Source organism: Sorex araneus, chromosome 5 (assembly GCF_027595985.1).
Source record: "Sorex araneus isolate mSorAra2 chromosome 5, mSorAra2.pri, whole genome shotgun sequence".
In the NCBI taxonomy this organism is placed as follows: domain Eukaryota; kingdom Metazoa; phylum Chordata; class Mammalia; order Eulipotyphla; family Soricidae; genus Sorex; species Sorex araneus.
This window is the reverse complement of record NC_073306.1, coordinates 121,663,955-121,683,386: the sequence shown is the minus strand read 5'-3', so window position 1 is coordinate 121,683,386 and position 19,432 is coordinate 121,663,955. Positions and strand designations below refer to the sequence as shown.

General features: G+C 51.5%; 1 long non-coding RNA gene and 1 other non-coding gene across 6 annotated transcripts; both read right to left on the bottom strand.

Moving 5' to 3' along the window:
* Window positions 1-10,348: 10,348 nt before the first annotated feature.
* On the bottom strand, window positions 10,349-16,644 carry LOC129405103 (uncharacterized). 5 transcript variants are annotated; one of them, XR_008630317.1, is made up of 5 exons: window positions 15,929-16,644; window positions 15,621-15,710; window positions 14,366-14,542; window positions 13,938-14,095; window positions 10,349-13,754 (listed from the first exon to the last, which is right to left on the bottom strand). It is a non-coding gene; the product is annotated as an uncharacterized LOC129405103 (long non-coding RNA). The 5 variants fall into 5 exon arrangements; XR_008630319.1 differs by having other exon boundaries at window positions 14,366-14,466; XR_008630316.1 differs by lacking the exon at window positions 14,366-14,542 and having other exon boundaries at window positions 10,349-11,766; window positions 12,015-13,754.
* LOC129405316 (small nucleolar RNA SNORA71) lies at window positions 12,169-12,301 on the bottom strand. The gene has a single exon (XR_008630484.1). It is a non-coding gene; the product is annotated as a small nucleolar RNA SNORA71 (small nucleolar RNA).
* Window positions 16,645-19,432: the final 2,788 nt, after the last annotated feature.

Here is a 19,432-nt window from a genome sequence, read left to right as displayed (position 1 = left end):
TCCCTCCACAATGTCCCCACTTTCCCTCCAACTCCTTCTCCCCACCCCCACCCCCATACTGTAGTTTACCCTACTGTTACTGAAAGGGTATTATGCATATCGCTTTACCTCCTTTTAGCACCGAGTCCTTATTTAGAGTGACCACTTCCCTCTATCACTGTCATAGTGGTCCCTTCCCTGACCTCTATTCCCTCCCCCAATAGCAGATTTCCTATGAAGGACCAGTTCTCCTGTTCTTCATTTCTGTTATATTTGGGCATTGGTTATTCCCCTGTTATGTTTCTTCATATCTTGCATGTGAGTGAGGTCATACATACACACACACACACACATATATCACTTGTGTCACTTGTCATCCTGTTGCTCATCGATTTACTTGATTTACTCGCGCGGGCGCCAGTAACGTCTCCATTCATCCCTGTCACGTGCTAGTGTAGCCCAATAGCGTCTGCTTGCTCCAGGAACACGAAGAGCATCAAACCGTTCATTCAGGGTCTTGATGAAGAAGTCTGACCATCTCGTAGGTGGGCAGCCAGGCATTCTTTTGATGTCCCGTGGAATACAGTCGGTAACAGCTCTATCTATCTATCCATCTATCTATCTATCTATCTATCTATCTATCTATCTATCTATCTCTATATATATACCTCTGACTCATTTCACTCAGCACGATACTCTAGATATCAGCAAACATGACTTCATCTTTTCCTACAGGAGAGTAGTATTCCATTGCGTAGATATACCATAGCTTCTTTATCCAGTCATCTCTACTTGGCACTTAGATTGTTTCCAGGTTTTGGCTAGTGCTGCAGTGAACATAGGAGTGCAGAGGTCTTTTCTGCATTGTGTTTTGGGGCCCTTAGAGTTATATTCCAAGAAGTGGAATTGGTGGGTCATATGGAAGCTCAATTCCTACTTTGAAGAATGTTTGAAGAATGTCCATATTGTTTTCCAAAAAGACTAGACCAGTTGACATTCCCACCAGAAGTGAATGCGTTTCCCCTTTTGTTTGTTAGTTTTTGATGCATACCTCATTGATTATTTGCTTTGTTCTGTTTTTTGTTTGTTTGTTTGTTTGTTTGTTTGGAGATGGGGAGGTGCTACACCCAGTGATGCGTGGGGCTTGCTCCTGACTCTGTTCAGGGGACCATATGGATGCCAGGATTGAACCTGGGTTGGTCATGTGCAAAGCAAGTGCTTGTCTGGCTGTACTATCTCTCCAGCCCCATCTCATTATTGTTGTCATTTGCATTTCCCTGATGATTAATGAAAAGAGCACTTTTCGTATGCCTTTTAGCCCATTTATATTGCTCTTTGAGAAAATTTTTGTTCTTCTCCCCATTTTCTGATGAAGTTAGATCTTTACTTTGTAAAGTTCTATCAGTTCTTTATGTATCTTGGGTAATAACCCTTAATCAAATGAGTGATGGGAGGATAATTTGTCCCACTCTGTAGGTTGTCTTTATATTCTGTTCTTTATTTTCTTTGAGGTACAGAAGCTTCTTCTTTCTCTTTTTCCTTTTGGGTCACACCTGGCAATGCTCAGGGGTTACTTCTGTATCTACATCCAGGAATTACTCCTGGCGGTACTCATGGAACTGTATGGAATTCTGGGGATTGAACCTGAGTAGGCTGCATGCAAGGCAGCCCAAATGGCTGTACTATTGCTCCAGTCCCATTTTTATGTGGCCCCATTTGTTTTTCTTTGCTTCCACTTGTTCAGTCAGTGGTGTTTCATCCTCAAAATTGCCTCTAGCTTTGATGTTATGAAGAGATCTGCCTATGTATTCCTCTATCTACCTTATTGATTCAAGTCTGATATTGATATTTTTGTTTGTTTGTTTGTTTTGGGGGGTGAGGGCCTCACCCAGGAGTGTGCAGGGCTTTCTCCTGGCTCTGTATCCCTGGCAGTGCTTGGGGGACCATATAGGATGTTATAGGTGGAACCCAGGTTGATCATGTGCTAGGCAAACACCTTATCCACTCTACTATCTCTCTTGCCCTATGATATTGAAATCTTTAATCTATTTTTTTTTGTTTTTGGGTCACACCCGGCGATGCACAGGGGTTACTCCTGGCTCTTCACTCAGAAATTACCCCTGGCGGTGCTCAGGGGACCCTATGGGACGCCGGGATCAGAACCCATGTCGGCCGCGTGCAAGGCAAACACCCTACCCACTGTGGTATTGCTCCAGCCCAAAAATCTTTAATCTATTTTGACTTGACTTTTGTGCATGGCATTAGAAAGAGGTCTGAATTCTTTTTTCTTTTGCATGTGGCTAAGGAACTATATTCTTTGGGGGCCTTGGGGGACAAGGGGTTGGGGAGACATGGTCTGGGGGAAGGGCTATTGCTCCTGCTTAAGGTTCTGGGGCCACCAGGACTACATCCAAGCTTGTACAGATAAAGCACGCACGCCAATCTTTCTGAGCTCTCCCCCGACCCTAAAACTAGAGTCTTTGTTTTTTTGGGTTTTTTTGTCACACCCGGTGTTGCTCAGGGGTTACTCCTGGCTTTGCACTCAGGAATTACCCCTGGCGGTGCCCAGGGGACCATATGGGATGCTGGGAATTGAACCCGGGTCAGCCGCATGCAAAGCAAGTGCCCTCCCCGCTGTATTATTGCTCCAGCCCCAAAACTAGAGTCTTATGTGACTCATTTCACTAGACAGAAGATAAAAAAGTTACCTTGGATTTGGGAAGGAGAGCTTAAAATGCTTTTGTTGTTTTGGGGGGTGGGGATGGGCACACCCTACTTTGCTCAGATCTTACTCCTAGCTCCGCACTCAGGGATCACTTCTGGAGGACTCAGGGGATGTCAGAGAGCAAACCCAGGTTGGCCCACATGCAATGCAAGTGCCTTACCTGCTGTATTTTCTCTCCAGCCTTGAAAGCTTAAAATTCTTATCCCATCTCCACACACTTGGATGAGCCTCACCCATGAGACAATCTATTCCTGGACATCTCAAACTTTACACCACTAATATACCAAGAATAACACACCACATTTGATTGGGTTTAAAGTAGAAGGCAACCAATCCTAGAGAGAGATGTATGTAATACTGATATATATATATGTATGTATGTATGTATGTATACACACACATCCAAAGCTCAAGCTTTAACAACATGTTACTAATCTCTTATAGAAGAGTTAATGTCTCCTGGGTGAAATACAACAATATTCACATGCTTTCCTCTAAGAAACGTTTTTTTTTTGGATAATTTTTATTGGATTATTCATAAAAAGCAATACAAAATAAATTATTTTGGTTCTGCTTTGGGTGCAGGGTTTGGAGTTCGGGTGATGGGAAAGTATAATGGTGGTGGGATTGGTATTCGAATATTAAGTATAATCAAATCCCTGTCACTGTCATCCCATTGCTCATCGATTTGCCCAAGCGGGCACCAGTAAAGTCTCCATTGTGAGACTTATCGCTACTGTTTTTGGCATGTCAAATATGCCACGAGTAGCTTGTCAGGATCTGCTGTGTGGGTGAGATACTCTCGGAAGCTTGCCGGGCTCTCCGAGAGGGGCAGAGGAACCGAACCCAGGTCGGCTGCGTGCAAGGCAAACGCCTTATCCGCTGTGCTATCACTCCAGCCCAAGTATAATCAAATATTGTGAACAACTTTATAAAAATAAAATAAAATAAATTAAACAAAAACATTATTATTCCCAATCAGGGAGATTCCCAACCAGGGCTCAGGAGCATGTTCTGCATGCGGGGGGCCCTGGATTGATTCCTGATCCCACAAAGTTCCCTGAGCACTCCTGGGAATGAGTCCCAAATACGACCAGGCATAGCTCCTAAATAAACAGAATTTAGGGCTGAGACTGTAAAGATAATGTAGGGGTTCAGGCACTTGCCTTGCATATATATGGCTGACCTTGTTTTGATTCCTGACACCATGTGGTCCCCTTAGTATTACCACCATTACTGAGTGTGCCCCCACTAAATCAAACAAAGACCAAAATTGAAAAGAATAAAGGGAGTGTAGCCTAGTGGTGGAGCACTTGCCTTTCATGTGTTGAGGTCCTGGGTTCAGTCTTCAGTGAAGAAGGAGAAGGAGAGGGTGCAAAGAACAGTCGATAAGCAAAACTGGAGGTCCAGGATTTAATACTGAATCGGGGATTCTTGAATAGAAAAACGTCCAGCCATTGTTCTGTTTAATTTTTACCACATTCCCCTAAAGTAGGTCATACGGCTCTGGGAGGTTGAAGCTGTCGCCCACGTCACCGACCGGGTTAGACCAGATCTGTGTGACTCTGAGCCAGGGTGCTCACCCATACTTAGGCCACTGCCCTGATCGCTGTCACTGTATGACATTGTCACCCATCTGGGTTGGTGTGAGCTCCTCCCTGTCTCGCACTTGCTGCTTGGAGTATGGACCCTCCTCCTTCATTAATATCCCTTTCCCAGGGAGTGCTTGCACCCCCCCAACCCCGTGTGTGTGTGTGTGTGTGTGTGTGTGTGTGTGTGGTGTGTGTGTATGTCTCTCTCTCTCTCTCTCTCACACACACACACACACACACACACACACACAGAGGTCAGGCCTCCCTGTCGTCTCAGAGACCTGTCATTGTCTTCCACAGCATTTCTCCCATTGCTCAGGGAACACCCTGGCGGTGTTGGAGAATGGGACTCCTGTATGCAAAGTGTGTGCTCCAGCCCTTTGAGCGCTCTCTCTTTTGCCCAGTTTTGTTTTGTTTTGGTGTGTGGGGGGTGTTTGGGCCACACCTGGTGGTGCTCAGGCCTTACTCCTGGCTCTGTGCTCAGAGGACCTTCTACAGTACCAGGGATTGAAACTGGGCTGGCCACATGCAAAGGCAAGCCCCTTACCTGCTGTAGTATCTCTCCAGCCCCTTCATTAACTTTTTTGTGATTCTGCTAGGGATTATATGTGCACCTAAATTCACAGCCTACCTGGAATTCTATTAAATCAGTGGTTCAACTTTCAAAAAGTTGAAAATCCCTGGATTTTGCTAGTTAATAATGTAAAAAATCTCAAATAGTTCATTTTGTTTTCTCTATCCCCTTTCGATGCTGTTATTATTGTGTATTTTATTTCTTTTGTTGTTGCTTGGTTTAGGTTGGGTTCTGTTCTAAATCATAAGCTCTCGGGGTTCCCTGCTCTGTGTTGTTTGGAGCTGTATACCTGCCTGGAGCAAGGCCCGACATATAGTAACTGTTCCATAAACATCTGGGCTGCGAATGAATAGAATTTGTTGTCTGTGCTCCTGTATGCTCCTTAAAAACAAAGCATTTCTTATTCCACAGATGAGTGCAATTTTTCTATGTCTGTCTCTCTCTTTCTGACTCATTTCACTTAGCATGATACTTTCCATGTTGATCCACTTATATGCAAAGTTCATGACTTCATTTTTTCTAATAGCTGCATAGTATTCCATTGTATAGATGTACCAGAGTTTCTTTAACCAGTCGTCTGTTCTCAGGCACTCGGGGTACTGGGTTTATTGGTGGTGGAGAATGGGCACTGGTGGAGGGATGTGTTTGCGAACATTGTATGAGGGAAAAACAAGCTCGAAAATGTGTGAATCTCTATCTGTACCCTCATGGTGACTCACTAATTAAAGAATAAAATAAAATTTTTTTAAAAAAGCATTTCTTAGTAATCATTGTAGCCCTATTCTGAGCTTGGTCCCCAACAAATTTTTGGGGGGTAAGCCAGAAAATGTTGGGGAGGCCTCCCAAGTGATATTCAGGGGTCATTCCCAGTGATACTCAGGGGTCATTCCCAGTGAATCTTGACTCCATGGTTCAATGTGAGGGCTTGAGGATGCAATGCTACTTGGGCCCAGTAATGCTGGGAATTAACCAGGCCACCCTGGGTGCCACTTGAGGGAGCATGGAGTGCTGGGGATTGAATCTGGGGCTGTATTATCTCTCCCACTTACAGATATTTTTTGAACAGATATTTTGAATGAATGCATAAATCTTTAATTTTCAAAAATGAGCAGATATTTCACTCATCTGTAGACGTAAAGAGAGACAGAACGAGAGAATAGACAGTATCAAACAATGACATACGGGACTGGAGTGATAGCACAACAGGTAGGGCGTTTGCCTTGCACTCGGACGACCCAGGTTCAAATCCCAGCATCCCATATGGTCCCTTGAGCACCGCCAGGGTGATTCCTGAGTGCATGAGCCAGGAGTGACCCCTGTGCATTGCTGGTGTGACCCAAAAAGAAAAAAAAAACAATGACATACTCTCAAACAATGACATACCCTTGGCTTTATTTACTAATCAACAGTGAAGGGAGAGGTGCATGGGGAGAGAACGAAGATTGGGCCAGAGGAAGCCTAAGGACAGAGGTGGAGGGTCCTGGGCACTTTGGTGGTGGTGGTGTGCAGGAACTTTGTACATCAAAACCATAAACTTAGGGCTGGAGAGCTAATACCACGCGTAAGGTGCTGGCCTTGCAAAATGGCCAACCCAGGTTCGATCCCAGCATCCCATAGGGTCCCTTGAGCACTGCCAGGAGTGATTTCTGAGCGCAGAGCACCTGAGCATTGTCAGTGTGGCCCCCAAACAAAAAAATAAAACAAAAACAAAACCCCATAAACTTAAACACAATTGCTTTGGTTTTGAGCCACACCTAGTAATGCTCAGGACCCGCTCCTAGCTCACTTCAGGGATCACTCCTGGCAATGGTCAGTGGTCAGGAAATCATAGGACTCAAATGAACTCTGTCATTTGCAAGGCAGTTCATTAATCCCAGTGCTATCCCTCCAGATTTAACCTGAAATAAATGATAGTCATTTTATCAAGTCTATAATAGATTTACTTTCAAAGAATCTGCATTTCTCCAGCTTTCCTATCTCCTGGCTTGAGTCTGTCCTATAACCCCCTTTGTTGCTTCTCCAGGGGCATCAGACCTCCATTCATAATAAGACCAGGGGTCTTCCTGACCCAAAGGCAGCTTTTCAGACCATCTCAGTAATGACTTCCTAAGTTACTCCAGCTCAGAAGGCCTGGGCCCACTTCTTCTTCTGGTCCAGGGGATGTGAGAGCCATTGGATGTTTTGGTGTTGACTGAATCACGGTCTCTGCATGTCAGACTCACAAGCTCCGTTCTCAAGATTGTTGATGTAGATGGCAGAATGTTTTCGGGAAACCGGATAATAGATAATATTTCGAGGCAGATGGAGGCAATAGTAAAATATCCGAATCACCAGTTTCCCAGTACAAACAGCATCTGACAGCCTGGTAGTCTCGTGCTATTTATGAAACCAGCTTGCAAAAATATTCACTACTTGCTACACCCACTGAGCCACGCGTTAGAGTGAGACACGTCCCTTTGTTGCTCCACATCCTTCACCAAGGCACTCCTCTTGTGTAAAATGGGAGGGGAATTTCTTCTACTTCGTGGTGGTTGTGAAGTCTCTCGGTGCGGTCATGATCAATGTAGGCTTCCTTAGTTGCACACATTTAATGAAAACTCAGTCAGCGGCAGCAATGATAACACAGCCGCACCAGGATTCTGCAAACCAGAGAAGAGGCTTTTGCCTTGGTGCCTGGGTGATTATACAGCAGGTACAGTGCCTGCCTTGCATGCAGCAGACCCAGGTTGGATTCCCAGCATCTCATATGGTTCCCTGAGCACCACTAGGAGTAAGAGTAACCACTGAGCACTGCTCTGCCCTCTCCCCCGCAAAAGAAGCATTTGCCTTGTCACATCAGCAGAGTTTGGTCACAATAGCATGTTATGTTTGTTCTTTATCTTAATCATAGACAAGCTTAGGCGATTAAAATAAAACTGAGGTTGCAGGTGTGTGTAATGGGGGGAAGGGGTGTCAAAAGAATGTGCTGCAAGCCCCGTCTCCATAGAAGGGGCAACCTTAGAACTCAAGAGTCTCTTAATGATTTCTGCTGCCCTAGAGGGTGAAAGTTGGATAGCTGGAGAAATGCAGGTTATTTAAAAGTAAATCTACTATAGGGTCTGGAGCAATAGCACAGCGGTTAGGGCATTTGCCTTGCACGCGGCCGACCCGGGTTCGATTCCTAGCATCCCATAGGGTCCCCTGAGAATTGCCAGGAGTAATTCCTGAGTGCAGAGCCAGGAGTGACCCCTGTGCATCACCAGGTGTGACCCAAAAAGCAAAAAAAAAAAGTTAAAAAGTAAATCTATTATAGTCCAGATAATATGACTATCATTTATTTCAGGTTAAAGCTGGAGAGACAGCACTGGGAAGATAGCAGCAGGAAGGGCACTTGCTTTGCACACAGCCAGCCAGGTTCAATCCTTGGCATCCCATTCAGTCCCTGAGCCCTGCCAGGAGTGATCCCTGAACACAGAGCCAGGAGAAGCGATGAGCACTGCTGGGTGTGGACCCCCAAAACAACAACACCAAAAATAAGTAAATAAAGACAGGGGCTTGCTTTGCCCTCCTGTGTTACGCAGTTCCTAGAATTGTGCCTGTGCATAATTAACAGTGGACCTGGTGAAAGCAGGGTGGGGACTCCAGTCTGGACAGAGCTTTGTTTGGTGACAGCTTCCGGAAGGGACTCAGGCTGAGTCACCAGGGACCTGAAGAGAAGGAAGAGATCCAGGGACACAGGCCAGGAGAGAGAAGACAGATACGGGCGTAGGGCGGGGGCCTTTTGTGCTGGTGAAGATGGACACAAGAGTTGGGGGGGGAGGGCCTAGGTGGTGAGGTGTCCTGTGAGACACCCCAGAGCGTGGGGGGTCTCCGCTGGAGACTGAGGGTCAGGGTGGCACAAGGATGGTAAGCAGGTAAGGGGCGAAGTTTGTTTCGGTTGGAAAGTGAATATTAATGAGGGGACGCTGTCCTTGTGTGAGGCTGCAGGAAGCACTTTCCATGCTTGACTTGTTGATGTCACTTCAGTCATTGTCCCAGGGTGCCAGAAATGGTGAAGAGGAAAGGCCACCTGAGCAAAGGAGAAGTCTGGCTTGTTCGGGACGCTTGGGTGACCCAGAGACTAAGGGCGTCTCTGTCACCCTGCCCCACCTCGTCACAGCACCAGACGTGGCCATCTCCTCTCTCCCCTTCCCCAGCACCCTTCATGGTCTCCTCCTGCCGACTCTAGGACTGAGCTAGAGGTGCTGAAAAAATGCCGAGAGGATAAGCAGAATGGAGAGAGAGGAGTATCGTGAATGTTCCTCTCCAAGGCTGACGGGAAGATTCTTAGCAGTGAGGCAGTTCCTGGCCGACATAGACTGTCAAGATGCTGACCAACATCCAATCTCTTGATTGACAGGAAGGAACTGCAGCTGAGTTGGGAGAGTATGTTCATGTCTCACTGCAGGCCAAGGGCACAGCTGGATGAGACTGGTCCAGACCAGAGCCAGAGTAGACGGGGGACTAAGAGGGCACCAGGGAGAAGTCAAGTGGTCCCTGGGGAGGAAATAAGGCTTGGAGTGCACTTGAAATCAGATCTTGCTCGACAGTGGGCTGCAGAGACCCATCGGCCTCCCAGAATGCCTCTTGGTCAAGGGTGCTGACCTTGTGAAGTCAAGGTGGCTTTAAGGTGACTGGAAAGGATGGACAGTCAAGGGGATGGAGTGGTAGTACAGCGGGTAGGGCGCTTGTCTTGCACAAGGGCAGCCCCGGTTGGATCCTCAGCATCCCACATGGTTCTCTGAACCTGTACTCACTCGTTTGGGCATTGTGGTTTGCAATACAGATGCTGAAAGGTTATCATGCCTATCCCTTTACCTAAGCTCAACACTCAGTTCTTATCCACAGTAATCACTTCCAACTATTGTTGTCATACTAGGCCCTCCTTTATCGTAACTACCCTCTGCCCCCACACACTTGTGGTAATTTCCAACCATTGACCAGTCCTCCTGTCCTTTGCTTTTTTTCAAAGTTTTTCTCGGCCACACCTGACTATGTTCAGCGCTCACTCCTGACTGCACTGAAGTCTCACTCCTGGTGGGCTTGGGGACACCATTCGTCTTCTAAGGGTGGGGAGGGACTCACTGTGCTCTGGGATCACTCCTGGTGCTGTTCAGGGGATGACCATGCTGATGTTTAGTGCTGACGATCGATACCAGGCCAATGCCTTAACTCCTGAACTCTCAGCCTCCCATCCTCCCATCTCCAAAGCCTTGGCCAACAATTCTAACAGTTTCCCTCTCTTCTTCTGCACCACCCGAGTCCTCTGAAGCCCAGGGGACTGCTCAGACCTCCTCTAAATTCTCCTTCCCTCTTCTGTCCCCTCGGTCAAGCCTCAAGAGCATGCCCCCTGCAAATCCCAGCACCTGGAAGTGTGACTCTGGGCCTTTCTCAGGGACACCTGGGAAAAAAAAATAAGGACGCCTTGTGAAAAAATAAATAAATAAACCAGACAGCAGGGCAGGTCAAAGATTTATTGGGTGGGAAAGAGGAGAAAGACACACACACACACACACACACACACACACACACACACACACACACACACACTGAAAATTTCAATAGGAACTCTTGCTCGAACAGGAAACAAAGGCAGGGCCAGAGAGATAGAACAGAGGGCAGGGTGCTTGCCTCGCATATGGCCAACCCAGGTTCAATCCCCAGCACCCTACATGCTCCCCAGAGTCTGCCAGGAGTCATCTCTGAGTGTAGCTGGATGTGGCCCCCAAACAAATAAAATAAACACAGTGGAAAGTTGGGATAAACACGATGGAAAGTTGGGAGGGAGTCCCAGGATAAATGGGTTCACACTTGGATCATCTGATCTGGAAGAAGAGACCTGAGACAGGGCTGGGAGGGGCAGACCCAGGACCTTCCCTTTGCCATGTGAACACAGAGGGAAAACTTGACCCGTGCTGTACAGCGGCACCAGGGATAACTATGTCCAGTGGTAATACCACTCTGCCGCGTGGGGTGCATAAAGGACCCCCAAATCAACTACGGAGAACGTTGAATGAGCCCAGCAGCTTGGGATTTCCATGTCAGCACCCCCAAGCTGATGTAGCACCTGAGTGTCTGTTGGGCCTGGGCCCAGGCACTCCCTTCTTTGTCCCTGGAAACAGGGACTGGCTGTGGAGGAACTTGGCGTGAGAGGGAGCCATGTCCTCACAGCCAACCTGGACAGGCAGCTGAAGGGCCACCATGCTCTGGTGGCCAGCCTCGAGAGAAAAGCTGAAGGGCCACCATGCGCTGGCGGCTGGGCTTGAGGGGAGGCTGAAGGGAAGGCTGGCCCATATCCGCCCTGGCCAGGCCCAAGGCCACACTTCCATTCCTGTTTCTCAAGAATCCACAGAGAAGATGGAGCTTCTCAGGGGAGCCACTTCCCCATCACTGTCCTGAGTGCGCCCCCCTGTCCATCCATCCCGTGGCAGCAGCCGGGAGTGGTGAGGAGGCTTCATTCAGGTCGGGAGGTCACAACAAGTGTGGTCTCCAGAGTTCCTTCATCATCGTCCTTGAGGGTGACATCCATGAGAATGCCCGCAGTTAGGTCGGGAGCGGCTGCCCTTTCTGCCCTTCGAAGCAGCTCATCGAACCATCTCAGCCAGCGGGGGCAGCAAGGGCTAAGTGAGGGCACGCCCTGCACACAGAGGATCCGTGACCAGCCAAACCCTGCACACAGAGGGTCTGGGTTTGATCCCCGGCACCGACGTGCGTGGTCCCCCAAAATAAGACACACAGAGCTAAGTAAAGAATCTCGATCATCACGGAGAAGCGGCGAATGAAAACTGGCATCAAAAATCTAAGATGGGTCTTGTCAGAGCAGGGCAGAGTAGTGACTGGCAGAGAGCCCGCTGGAGGCCTTCTCTGGAGGCCTGCCCCTGTTGGGAGAGAAACCCCCCCCACCTCAGCAGATGGCCTCGCACAGGTCTCCCCAAATAACTCACGCTCACCCCACTCCCGAGTCTCCCACACGCTGCTGCTGCCCTTTGTACTCGCTTCCTCCCAGCGCCCGCCCAGGGGCACCACCTCCAAAATGTCAGCACCCTTAGAAAATCTCCCAGGGTGGGGCGGGATCCCTATAAACATCCCTCCGGGGGCCCCCCCGCCCCCCAGCCATCCAACTCACTCATGCTGCCAGACTCATCCGGGCTCCGTCAGCTCCTAAAGTGTCTAACCCTCGATGCAGCGGGAGTCTGGTCTCCACTAGCTAAGCGGCCCAGCTAAGCCGTGCCCCACCCGTGCTGCAGAGCAAAAAGCAATGGCCGCAGCGGAGCAAGCCGTGTGTGAAGGTGCCAGCGCCTGCGAGGGACGGGAACGGACCCTCCAGGCACGGGAAACTGCTTTCACCGATTCCTCTCCCTGCGTCGTCCGTGACCAGAGCACAGGCAGCTCTGACCACTTTGGAATGCAGGTCAGCCGGAAAGGGGAGTGAGGCCGAGGCCAGCGGGAAAAGGGCGAGTGTGGGGGAAACCAGCCAGTGGGCAAAGGGCCTTACTTAGCAGGGGTCATTCCTTCCCACAAAAGCCCCCCTGGCTCCCCCTGCCGGAATCAAAGACACACTCCTGCGGGGCCTGAGAGCCGCACAGTCACCCCAGGCAAAGCTCTGCTTTTCAAAGGAAGAGGAGGGGCTTCGGGGATAGTGCAGTAGGCCAAGCAGGGGCCGCGCACACTGTCAACCCCCGGCTCTCTCTCTGGCAATGTATATGGTGCCCTGAGCACTGCTAAGAAGGTGCCCTCCGAATACAGGCCTCAGTGGCCCTCATACCGAACCAAGCCACATGCGAAGGAGATGGCTCAAAAGGACGGTGCAAAGGTTTTGCATGCAAGAGGCCCTGTTTTGTTTTGTTTTTAAGGTTTTTTTTGTTTGTTTGCTTTTTGTTTTTGTTTTTGTTTTTTTGCTTTTTGGGTCACCCCCGGCGATGCTCAGAGGTTACTCTTGGCTCACGCACTCAGGAATTACTCCTGGCGGTGCTCGGGGGACCATATGGGATGCTGGGAATAGAACCCGGGTGGGCCGAGTGCAAAGCAAACACCCTCCCCGCTATGCTATCACTCCAGCCCCAAGAGAGGCCCAGGTTTGATCTTTGGAACCACATGGTTCCCTGAGTGCGATCCATGAGCACTGAATTAGGAGTAACTCCTGAGTACCCCCAGGTGTGGCCCAAACAAACAAACAAACAAACAAACAAACAAGCCCCCTTCTGCTTTGACAAAGATGTTTTCCTGCCAATATGTCCATCTGCAAAGGGGCTTCCCAAAGCTCTCAAGAAGCAGGCACAGAGCGGGGGATACACAGGCCATACTCTAAGGCCCCCTAGGGAGTAATACAGGGGCACGGGGGACAGGGTGGAGCCCTTTCACCTGGATTCTATCATTTTCCCAGTCTGCATCTGACCTAGGAGAGGAGCGTGCACTGGGGAAGAACACCCCAGACCCCCTCAGGGAGCACCCCAGCTGGGAGCACTGCATTTTGGCTGCTTCTTGGGAGGACGGAGACAGGATGGTGACATTGCTGAGACGAGCAGCCATCTCTGTGGCGAACAGGGGGCTCTGTCCCCGGGGCCCAACATGGCCAGCATGCACCCACGATGGGGTCCGGTGTGGTGCCGAGCTGCCTCGCCACTGGGGGCTGTGCAGAGGCACCCACCAGGCTCACGTCACCGCTTGCCCCCAAGCCAGGAGCGAAACGAGAGGTCATCTGCGGCCGAGAGGGCTTCGCGGGCCATCCCGCGTGCAAAGTCGGAGGAAAAGGCGGCGACTCTGAAGCTGTGACTTGGGCAGAATGGAATTCAGGAAGGGCGCGGCAAGCAGGCAGGGCGGCGGTGGCGGCGGGGGTGGGCAACAGGCCAGGAACACCTCAAGGCACCTGTGAAGGGGACATCTGGGTTCTAGTCACATCTCTCTTATCAGAGCCCCCTGGGGCCAGGGTCCTGCCACCGTCCCCACCACTCAGCGGGAACATCCTCCCGAGGAGGACAGGCCTGCCAAGGGGCCCCGTGGACACACAGCCAAGGATTCCAAGTGACGAAGACACAGGGTGTGCCCTCACCTCTTCCGGGGCCCGGCACCCGGGGGTCCTGTCCGACGCTCCGCAGCAGGCCGAGCCGCGCCCTGGGACGGCGGATGGCGATGCTGTCTCCTTGGTTCTCTTCAGGCTGAACTTTCCCCCAGCACCGTGGAAGGCTGGCTACTGGCCAGGCTGTGGGCCTAGAGAGAGGAGAGGCCTCAAGTCTGGACATGGGCCTCGGGGTCAGTGCAGCGAGGAGCGCAGGACAGCCTCCACCACGGGTGGGTAGTGCTCTGACCCCGCCTCCTGGAAGCCACCCACGAGGCCTTCTACATTCTCAGGCCTTGGAACGGGGCATGGGGTGGGGGGCAGCCAGAGCCCCCCTGAGGGGAGAAATGCAGCCCCCCCACCCCTTGTTGGGGGTCCAGCCTCAGCCCAGCCCCTGGGGGTGCAGCCCAGGCTTTATTTACCTGTTTGTGTGTGGGTGTGGTGGGGGAGGGGAGGATGGGTCACACCCAGTGGTGCTCAGGCCTTCCTCCGGAGTCACTCCTGGCAGTGCTCAGGGGGCCATCTGGGATGCCAGGAATCAAACCGGGGTTGGCTGCATGCAAGACAAGCACCCTTCCCACTGTGCCATCTCTCTGGCCCTGCACAGAAATGAGCACGGGGCTCAGTGGAGGGGCTGGGGAGGGGTCGGGGAGCCCCTAAAGATAGCCACAGGCTCTAGGGCTTGGGAGCGGCAGGTGTGGCACCTCCAAATAAAGGAAACACTCCTTTCCCTCCTCTCCTCCTCCAGGGCTCGGGCCACTCCCCTCACCATCCTGCAGAGGAGGAGAAGGTGGCAGGCTATGGGCAGGCCCGAGTCCGGCTCTTTGAGGCCCCGAAGTCCGGGAGCAGAACTCGTGGAAAGGTTCCACCTCTCCCCGGCAAGACACCACAGGAAGTCTGACTTTCTTTTCTTGACTGGGGGTGGGAGGGCACACCCAGCAGTGCTCAGGGTTACTCCTGGCTCTGCCCTCAGAGATCACTCCAGGCAGTGCTCGGGGACCATATAAGATGCCAGGGATCAAACCCGGGTTGGCTGTGGGCAAGGCAAGCGCCGTACCCACTGGACTATTTCTCCAGCCCTTCGACTTCCTTTTTTGGGTTTGGGGCCACATCCAGCTCAGTGCGGGGGGTTGGGGGATGAGGGGAAACAATCCCTGCAGTGCCCAGGGGATCCTGTGGGGCCAGGGAGAGAACCTGGGCCTGCAGGATCCCACACACAGGTGCCCCTGGAATCAAATTCCAATGCCAGGAAGACCAACTCTGGTAAAAATGCCAACCATCAGGGCCAGAGATAGCTCAGGGGTGCACGTGTGTGCCTTGCATATAGACAACCCTGGTTCGAACCCTACACACCGTCCTGGGAGCACCACCAGGAGTGACCCCAGAGCACAGAATCAGGAGTAAGTAAGCACAGCCAGGTTGCCCCACCCCTGTAAAATAACCTTTTTTTTTTCCTTTTTGGGTCACACCTGGCGATGCACAGGGGTTACTCTTGGCTTGCACTCAGGAATTACTCCTGGCAGTGCTCAGGGGACCATATAGGATGCTGGGAATCGAACCCGGGTCGGCTGCTTGCAAGGCAAACGCCCTGCCCACTGTGCTATCGCTCCAGCCCCTGTAAAATAACTTTTAAAAACAGAATATGCTTCTAAAACTACATACCAGCTGCTCACTTACCTGCTGCGTCCTGGACACTGTGGGTGCCCCGCAAACCCGCAAAACAAGGCGCACTCGAGGCTTCTGTGCCCGCACCCCATGGCGGCTTACCTGCGTGAAGGACGGGGAAGCTCAGGAGAATGAGAAGTGCCCCCATGCCCACTGCACCAGCAGCAGGGGGACCCCGCCGCCGCCCGGGCCCTGTGGCCCCCAAGACCCGCCTCACTCCAGGGCAGATCTCAGACCCTCCCCACCCCACCCCTACCCTCGGGTAGCCGGAAGGCACCGAGGCCCCTGCGGTGGTAGGCTGGGTACGGAGCAGCACTTACCCACGGGCGGCCCCCCGCCCCGGGCACAGGGGGGCGTCAGGCAGCGGGCCGAGGCCCCTGCAGGAGAGAGGGCGCGCTGTCCGCTCGCTGAGTGCTCCTCAACGCCAACCTGACGGTCCCGGGAGCTCCGTCCCGGTCGTTGTGGTGGGCGAGCAGGGGGCGCGGCGCCGGGCTGGTCCGTAACAGAGCCTCGAAGGCGCTGCTGGGTGGGCGGCGAGCGAACTCAGACAGCGGCTTGCGGGATTCAACGCCGCAGAGGTGGCGGGGGTGTGACAACCCCGGCCGGGTCACACGGGCGGCGCCCGGCTCTCACCACGGGCGGGGGCCCACGTCTGCCCCGCGGACCGCTCAGCGGACCCTTCCCCGGGGCCCGCCGGGGCCGGGAGGCCCACGGAGACCGGGCCGCGGTGGGTTCGCCCCCAGCGCTGCGGCTCTCAGTTTCCCCTCCTGTCCAGGCTACGCGACTCAGCACGGGCGCTGGAGGCCGTGGGGGAGCACTTTGCCGCATGATTCATCCGAGGCCCCAGAACCCCGATGGTGGTGGAGGCAGAGGGGACGGACAGAGTTGGGCAGGGCAGGGACGGGCAGGGACGGACAGGGACGTGCAGGAACCGCAGGGACCGCAGGGACCGCAGAGGCTGCAGAGACCGCAGAGAACGCAGAGACGCAGGGACCGCAGAGGCCGCAGAAATCGCAACGACCGCAGAGACCGCAGAGACCGCAAAGACCGCAGGGACCGCAGGGGCCGCAGGGACCGCAGGGGCCGCAGGGATCGCAGGGACCGCAGAGACCGCAGAGACGCAGGGACCGCTGGGGCCGCAGGGGCCGCAGGGACCGCAGGGACCGCAGGGACCGCGGCCTCAGCTGCAGGAAACTGCTTCACCCACCCGCGCCTGCGGAAACGCCGCGGCGGAATCCCCTCTAACAGCCCCTTCGCGCCCCCTGGTGGTTTCGAGCTGAATTCTGAATACTGGCCACTGATTAATCAAGGAATGCTTCAAATTCAGCCAGCATCCCACCCATTGACGCATTTGTTTTACTCACAAAACGTGGATACTCCGTTTTCTCTCGCTCATTCGTCTGCCCATGCAACCGTGCACCCAAGCATCCACCATGACTCCCTCACCGACTCTTCCCCTTCATTCAGCCATCCCTCCATCCCTCCATCCCTCCATGCATCTAAACGCCTATCCTTTCACTCACCTGTACATCCTTCACTCATGGATCCACATTTCTATCCATTCATCCGTCCATCATCCATCCACATATCTACACACGTTTTCTTCCATTCATCTACCCATCCATTCACTCATCGATCCACCCTTCCATCATTTGTAATTCACCCATCCATCCATCCATCCATCCATCCATCCATCATCCAACTATCTATCTCCCCAACAATCCATCCTCCAGCTATCTGTCCATTCTTCCATCCATCTTTCCTTCCTTCCATACATCCATTTATGCATTTACCATCCATCCATTCATTCTTCATCTTATTAATCTGTCCTTCTAGAATCAGGTGTCAAACTTTTCCCATTCAGCCCTATTTGCCCGAGAATATTTTTATGATCCCAGGTATATAAAATAAATATACAGCTCAAAGATTTGCTGGATTTGCTGACATTTAATTGTACATCTATTTTATTTCATTTTGGGGTCACACTCAGAGGTGTTCAGAGCTTACTTTTTGCGCTGAACTCAGGGATAAGTTCCAGTGAGGATTGGGGGACCCAGACCTTGGAACTCAGGTAAGCTGTGTGCAAGGCAAGTGCCCTACCCACTTTGTTATCTCTCTGGCTCCCAACTTGTGACTCTTGATGACTCTTCTGAATTGGAGGTATTGTCAGGACAAGCTAGAGGTTCAAAACAGGGCAATTATGGATTCTCTTTCTGACCACAGTCCCACCCCAGCCCCAGAAGAGAGGGGTGAGAGGACACACACCTTAAATTAGTCAGGTCTATGTCCCCGGAAAGGAGCCCAAGTGACCAGCTCCCCTCCCCCCAAAGGACTCTGGTCTCCTCCAGCAGGTTAGAAAATTAGCGCAGGTACGTGAAACCACTGCCCAAGAGGGAGTCTGCTAGGGTGAGGGGATCTTGCAAAGAGAGAGTCTCTCAACACCCCCTTCCTCCCCTACTTTCTCTCTGTTTGGAGTTTGGACTTGTAAGTGTGGATGGTGAGTGATGAAGAGAAACTCACTGGAAAAGGAGAGAAGGAGGGTGCAGGCCCCCTCCCAGCACACCTGTGGGTGGGGAGGAGAAACTGTCCCTGGAAATGCCACTACAAATTGACCAATGGGCTGGAGAGAGAGCACGAGGTTCAGGTGCTCGCCTTTTTACCCCTGGTCCCATGCATCTAAATGCCTATCCATGGGTTAAACCCCTGGTTCCCGGAGCCCTGCCAGGAGTGATCTCTAAGCACAGAGCCAAGAGGAAGCCCTGAGTGCCACTGATGTGTCCACCAAATAAAAAGAAAAAAAAAACATCAACAAGACAAGGGTGGACCTATAGCATGTATGTGTTCGGTTATATGAATAACCAATGAGAAACTATTCCCATTTTCAGTAATTATAGGACATATTATCTAAGAATGATTCAGAATTAGGTGGCCTGTCAGGAATTTTCCTAGGAAGAGAGGGGAAGAGGACTTTCATTTGGAAAGTCTACAAAGATGGCCCCCCATTAATTAATTACTTTATTATTTTACTTTGGGGTGATACCCTGCAATGCTTAGGGGCTACACCCAGGCTCCTAGAAGCACAGCATGCACTCAGTTCTTTAAGCCATTGGCCCCACATTTAAAAAAAGTACTATTACCTACCAGGAGTCCTGTGTTTTTATTTTCCTTTGGGGTGAAGGTGGGGGGTTAACACCTAGTGATACTCAGAGGTTAGTCCTGCATCTGCACTCAGGAATCAATCCTGGCAGTACTTAGGGACCATATGGGATGCTGGAGATTGAGCAGGTGTTGGCCATATGCAAGGCAAGCACCCTACCTGCTGTACTATCACTCCAGTCCTAACAGTCCTGGTTTTTTTTTTTTTCTTGTTGGGTCACACCGGCAATGCACAGGGGTTAGTCCTGGCTCTGCACTCAGAAATTACTCCTGGTTGAACAAAAGGGAATTCCCTGCCATAGTGGCAGGGTGGGGTGGGGGGAGACGGGACTGGGAAGGGGGGGTGGGATGTTGGGTTTACTGGTGGTGGAGAATGGGCACTGGTGAAGGGATGGGTTATCAAACTCTGTAAGGGAGAAACATGAGCACAAAAATGTATAAATCTGTAACTGTACCCTCACGTTGACTCACTAATTAAAAAAAAACTATAAAAAAAAAGAAAAAAAAATTAAAAAAAAAAAAAAAGAAATTACTCCTGGTTGTGCTCAGGGGACCATAAGGGATGCTGGGATTCGAACCCGGGTTGGCCGTGTGCAAGACAAACGCCCTACCCACTGTGCTATCACTCCAGCCCCGAGTCCTGTTTTTATATCTTTGTTGTGCTTATA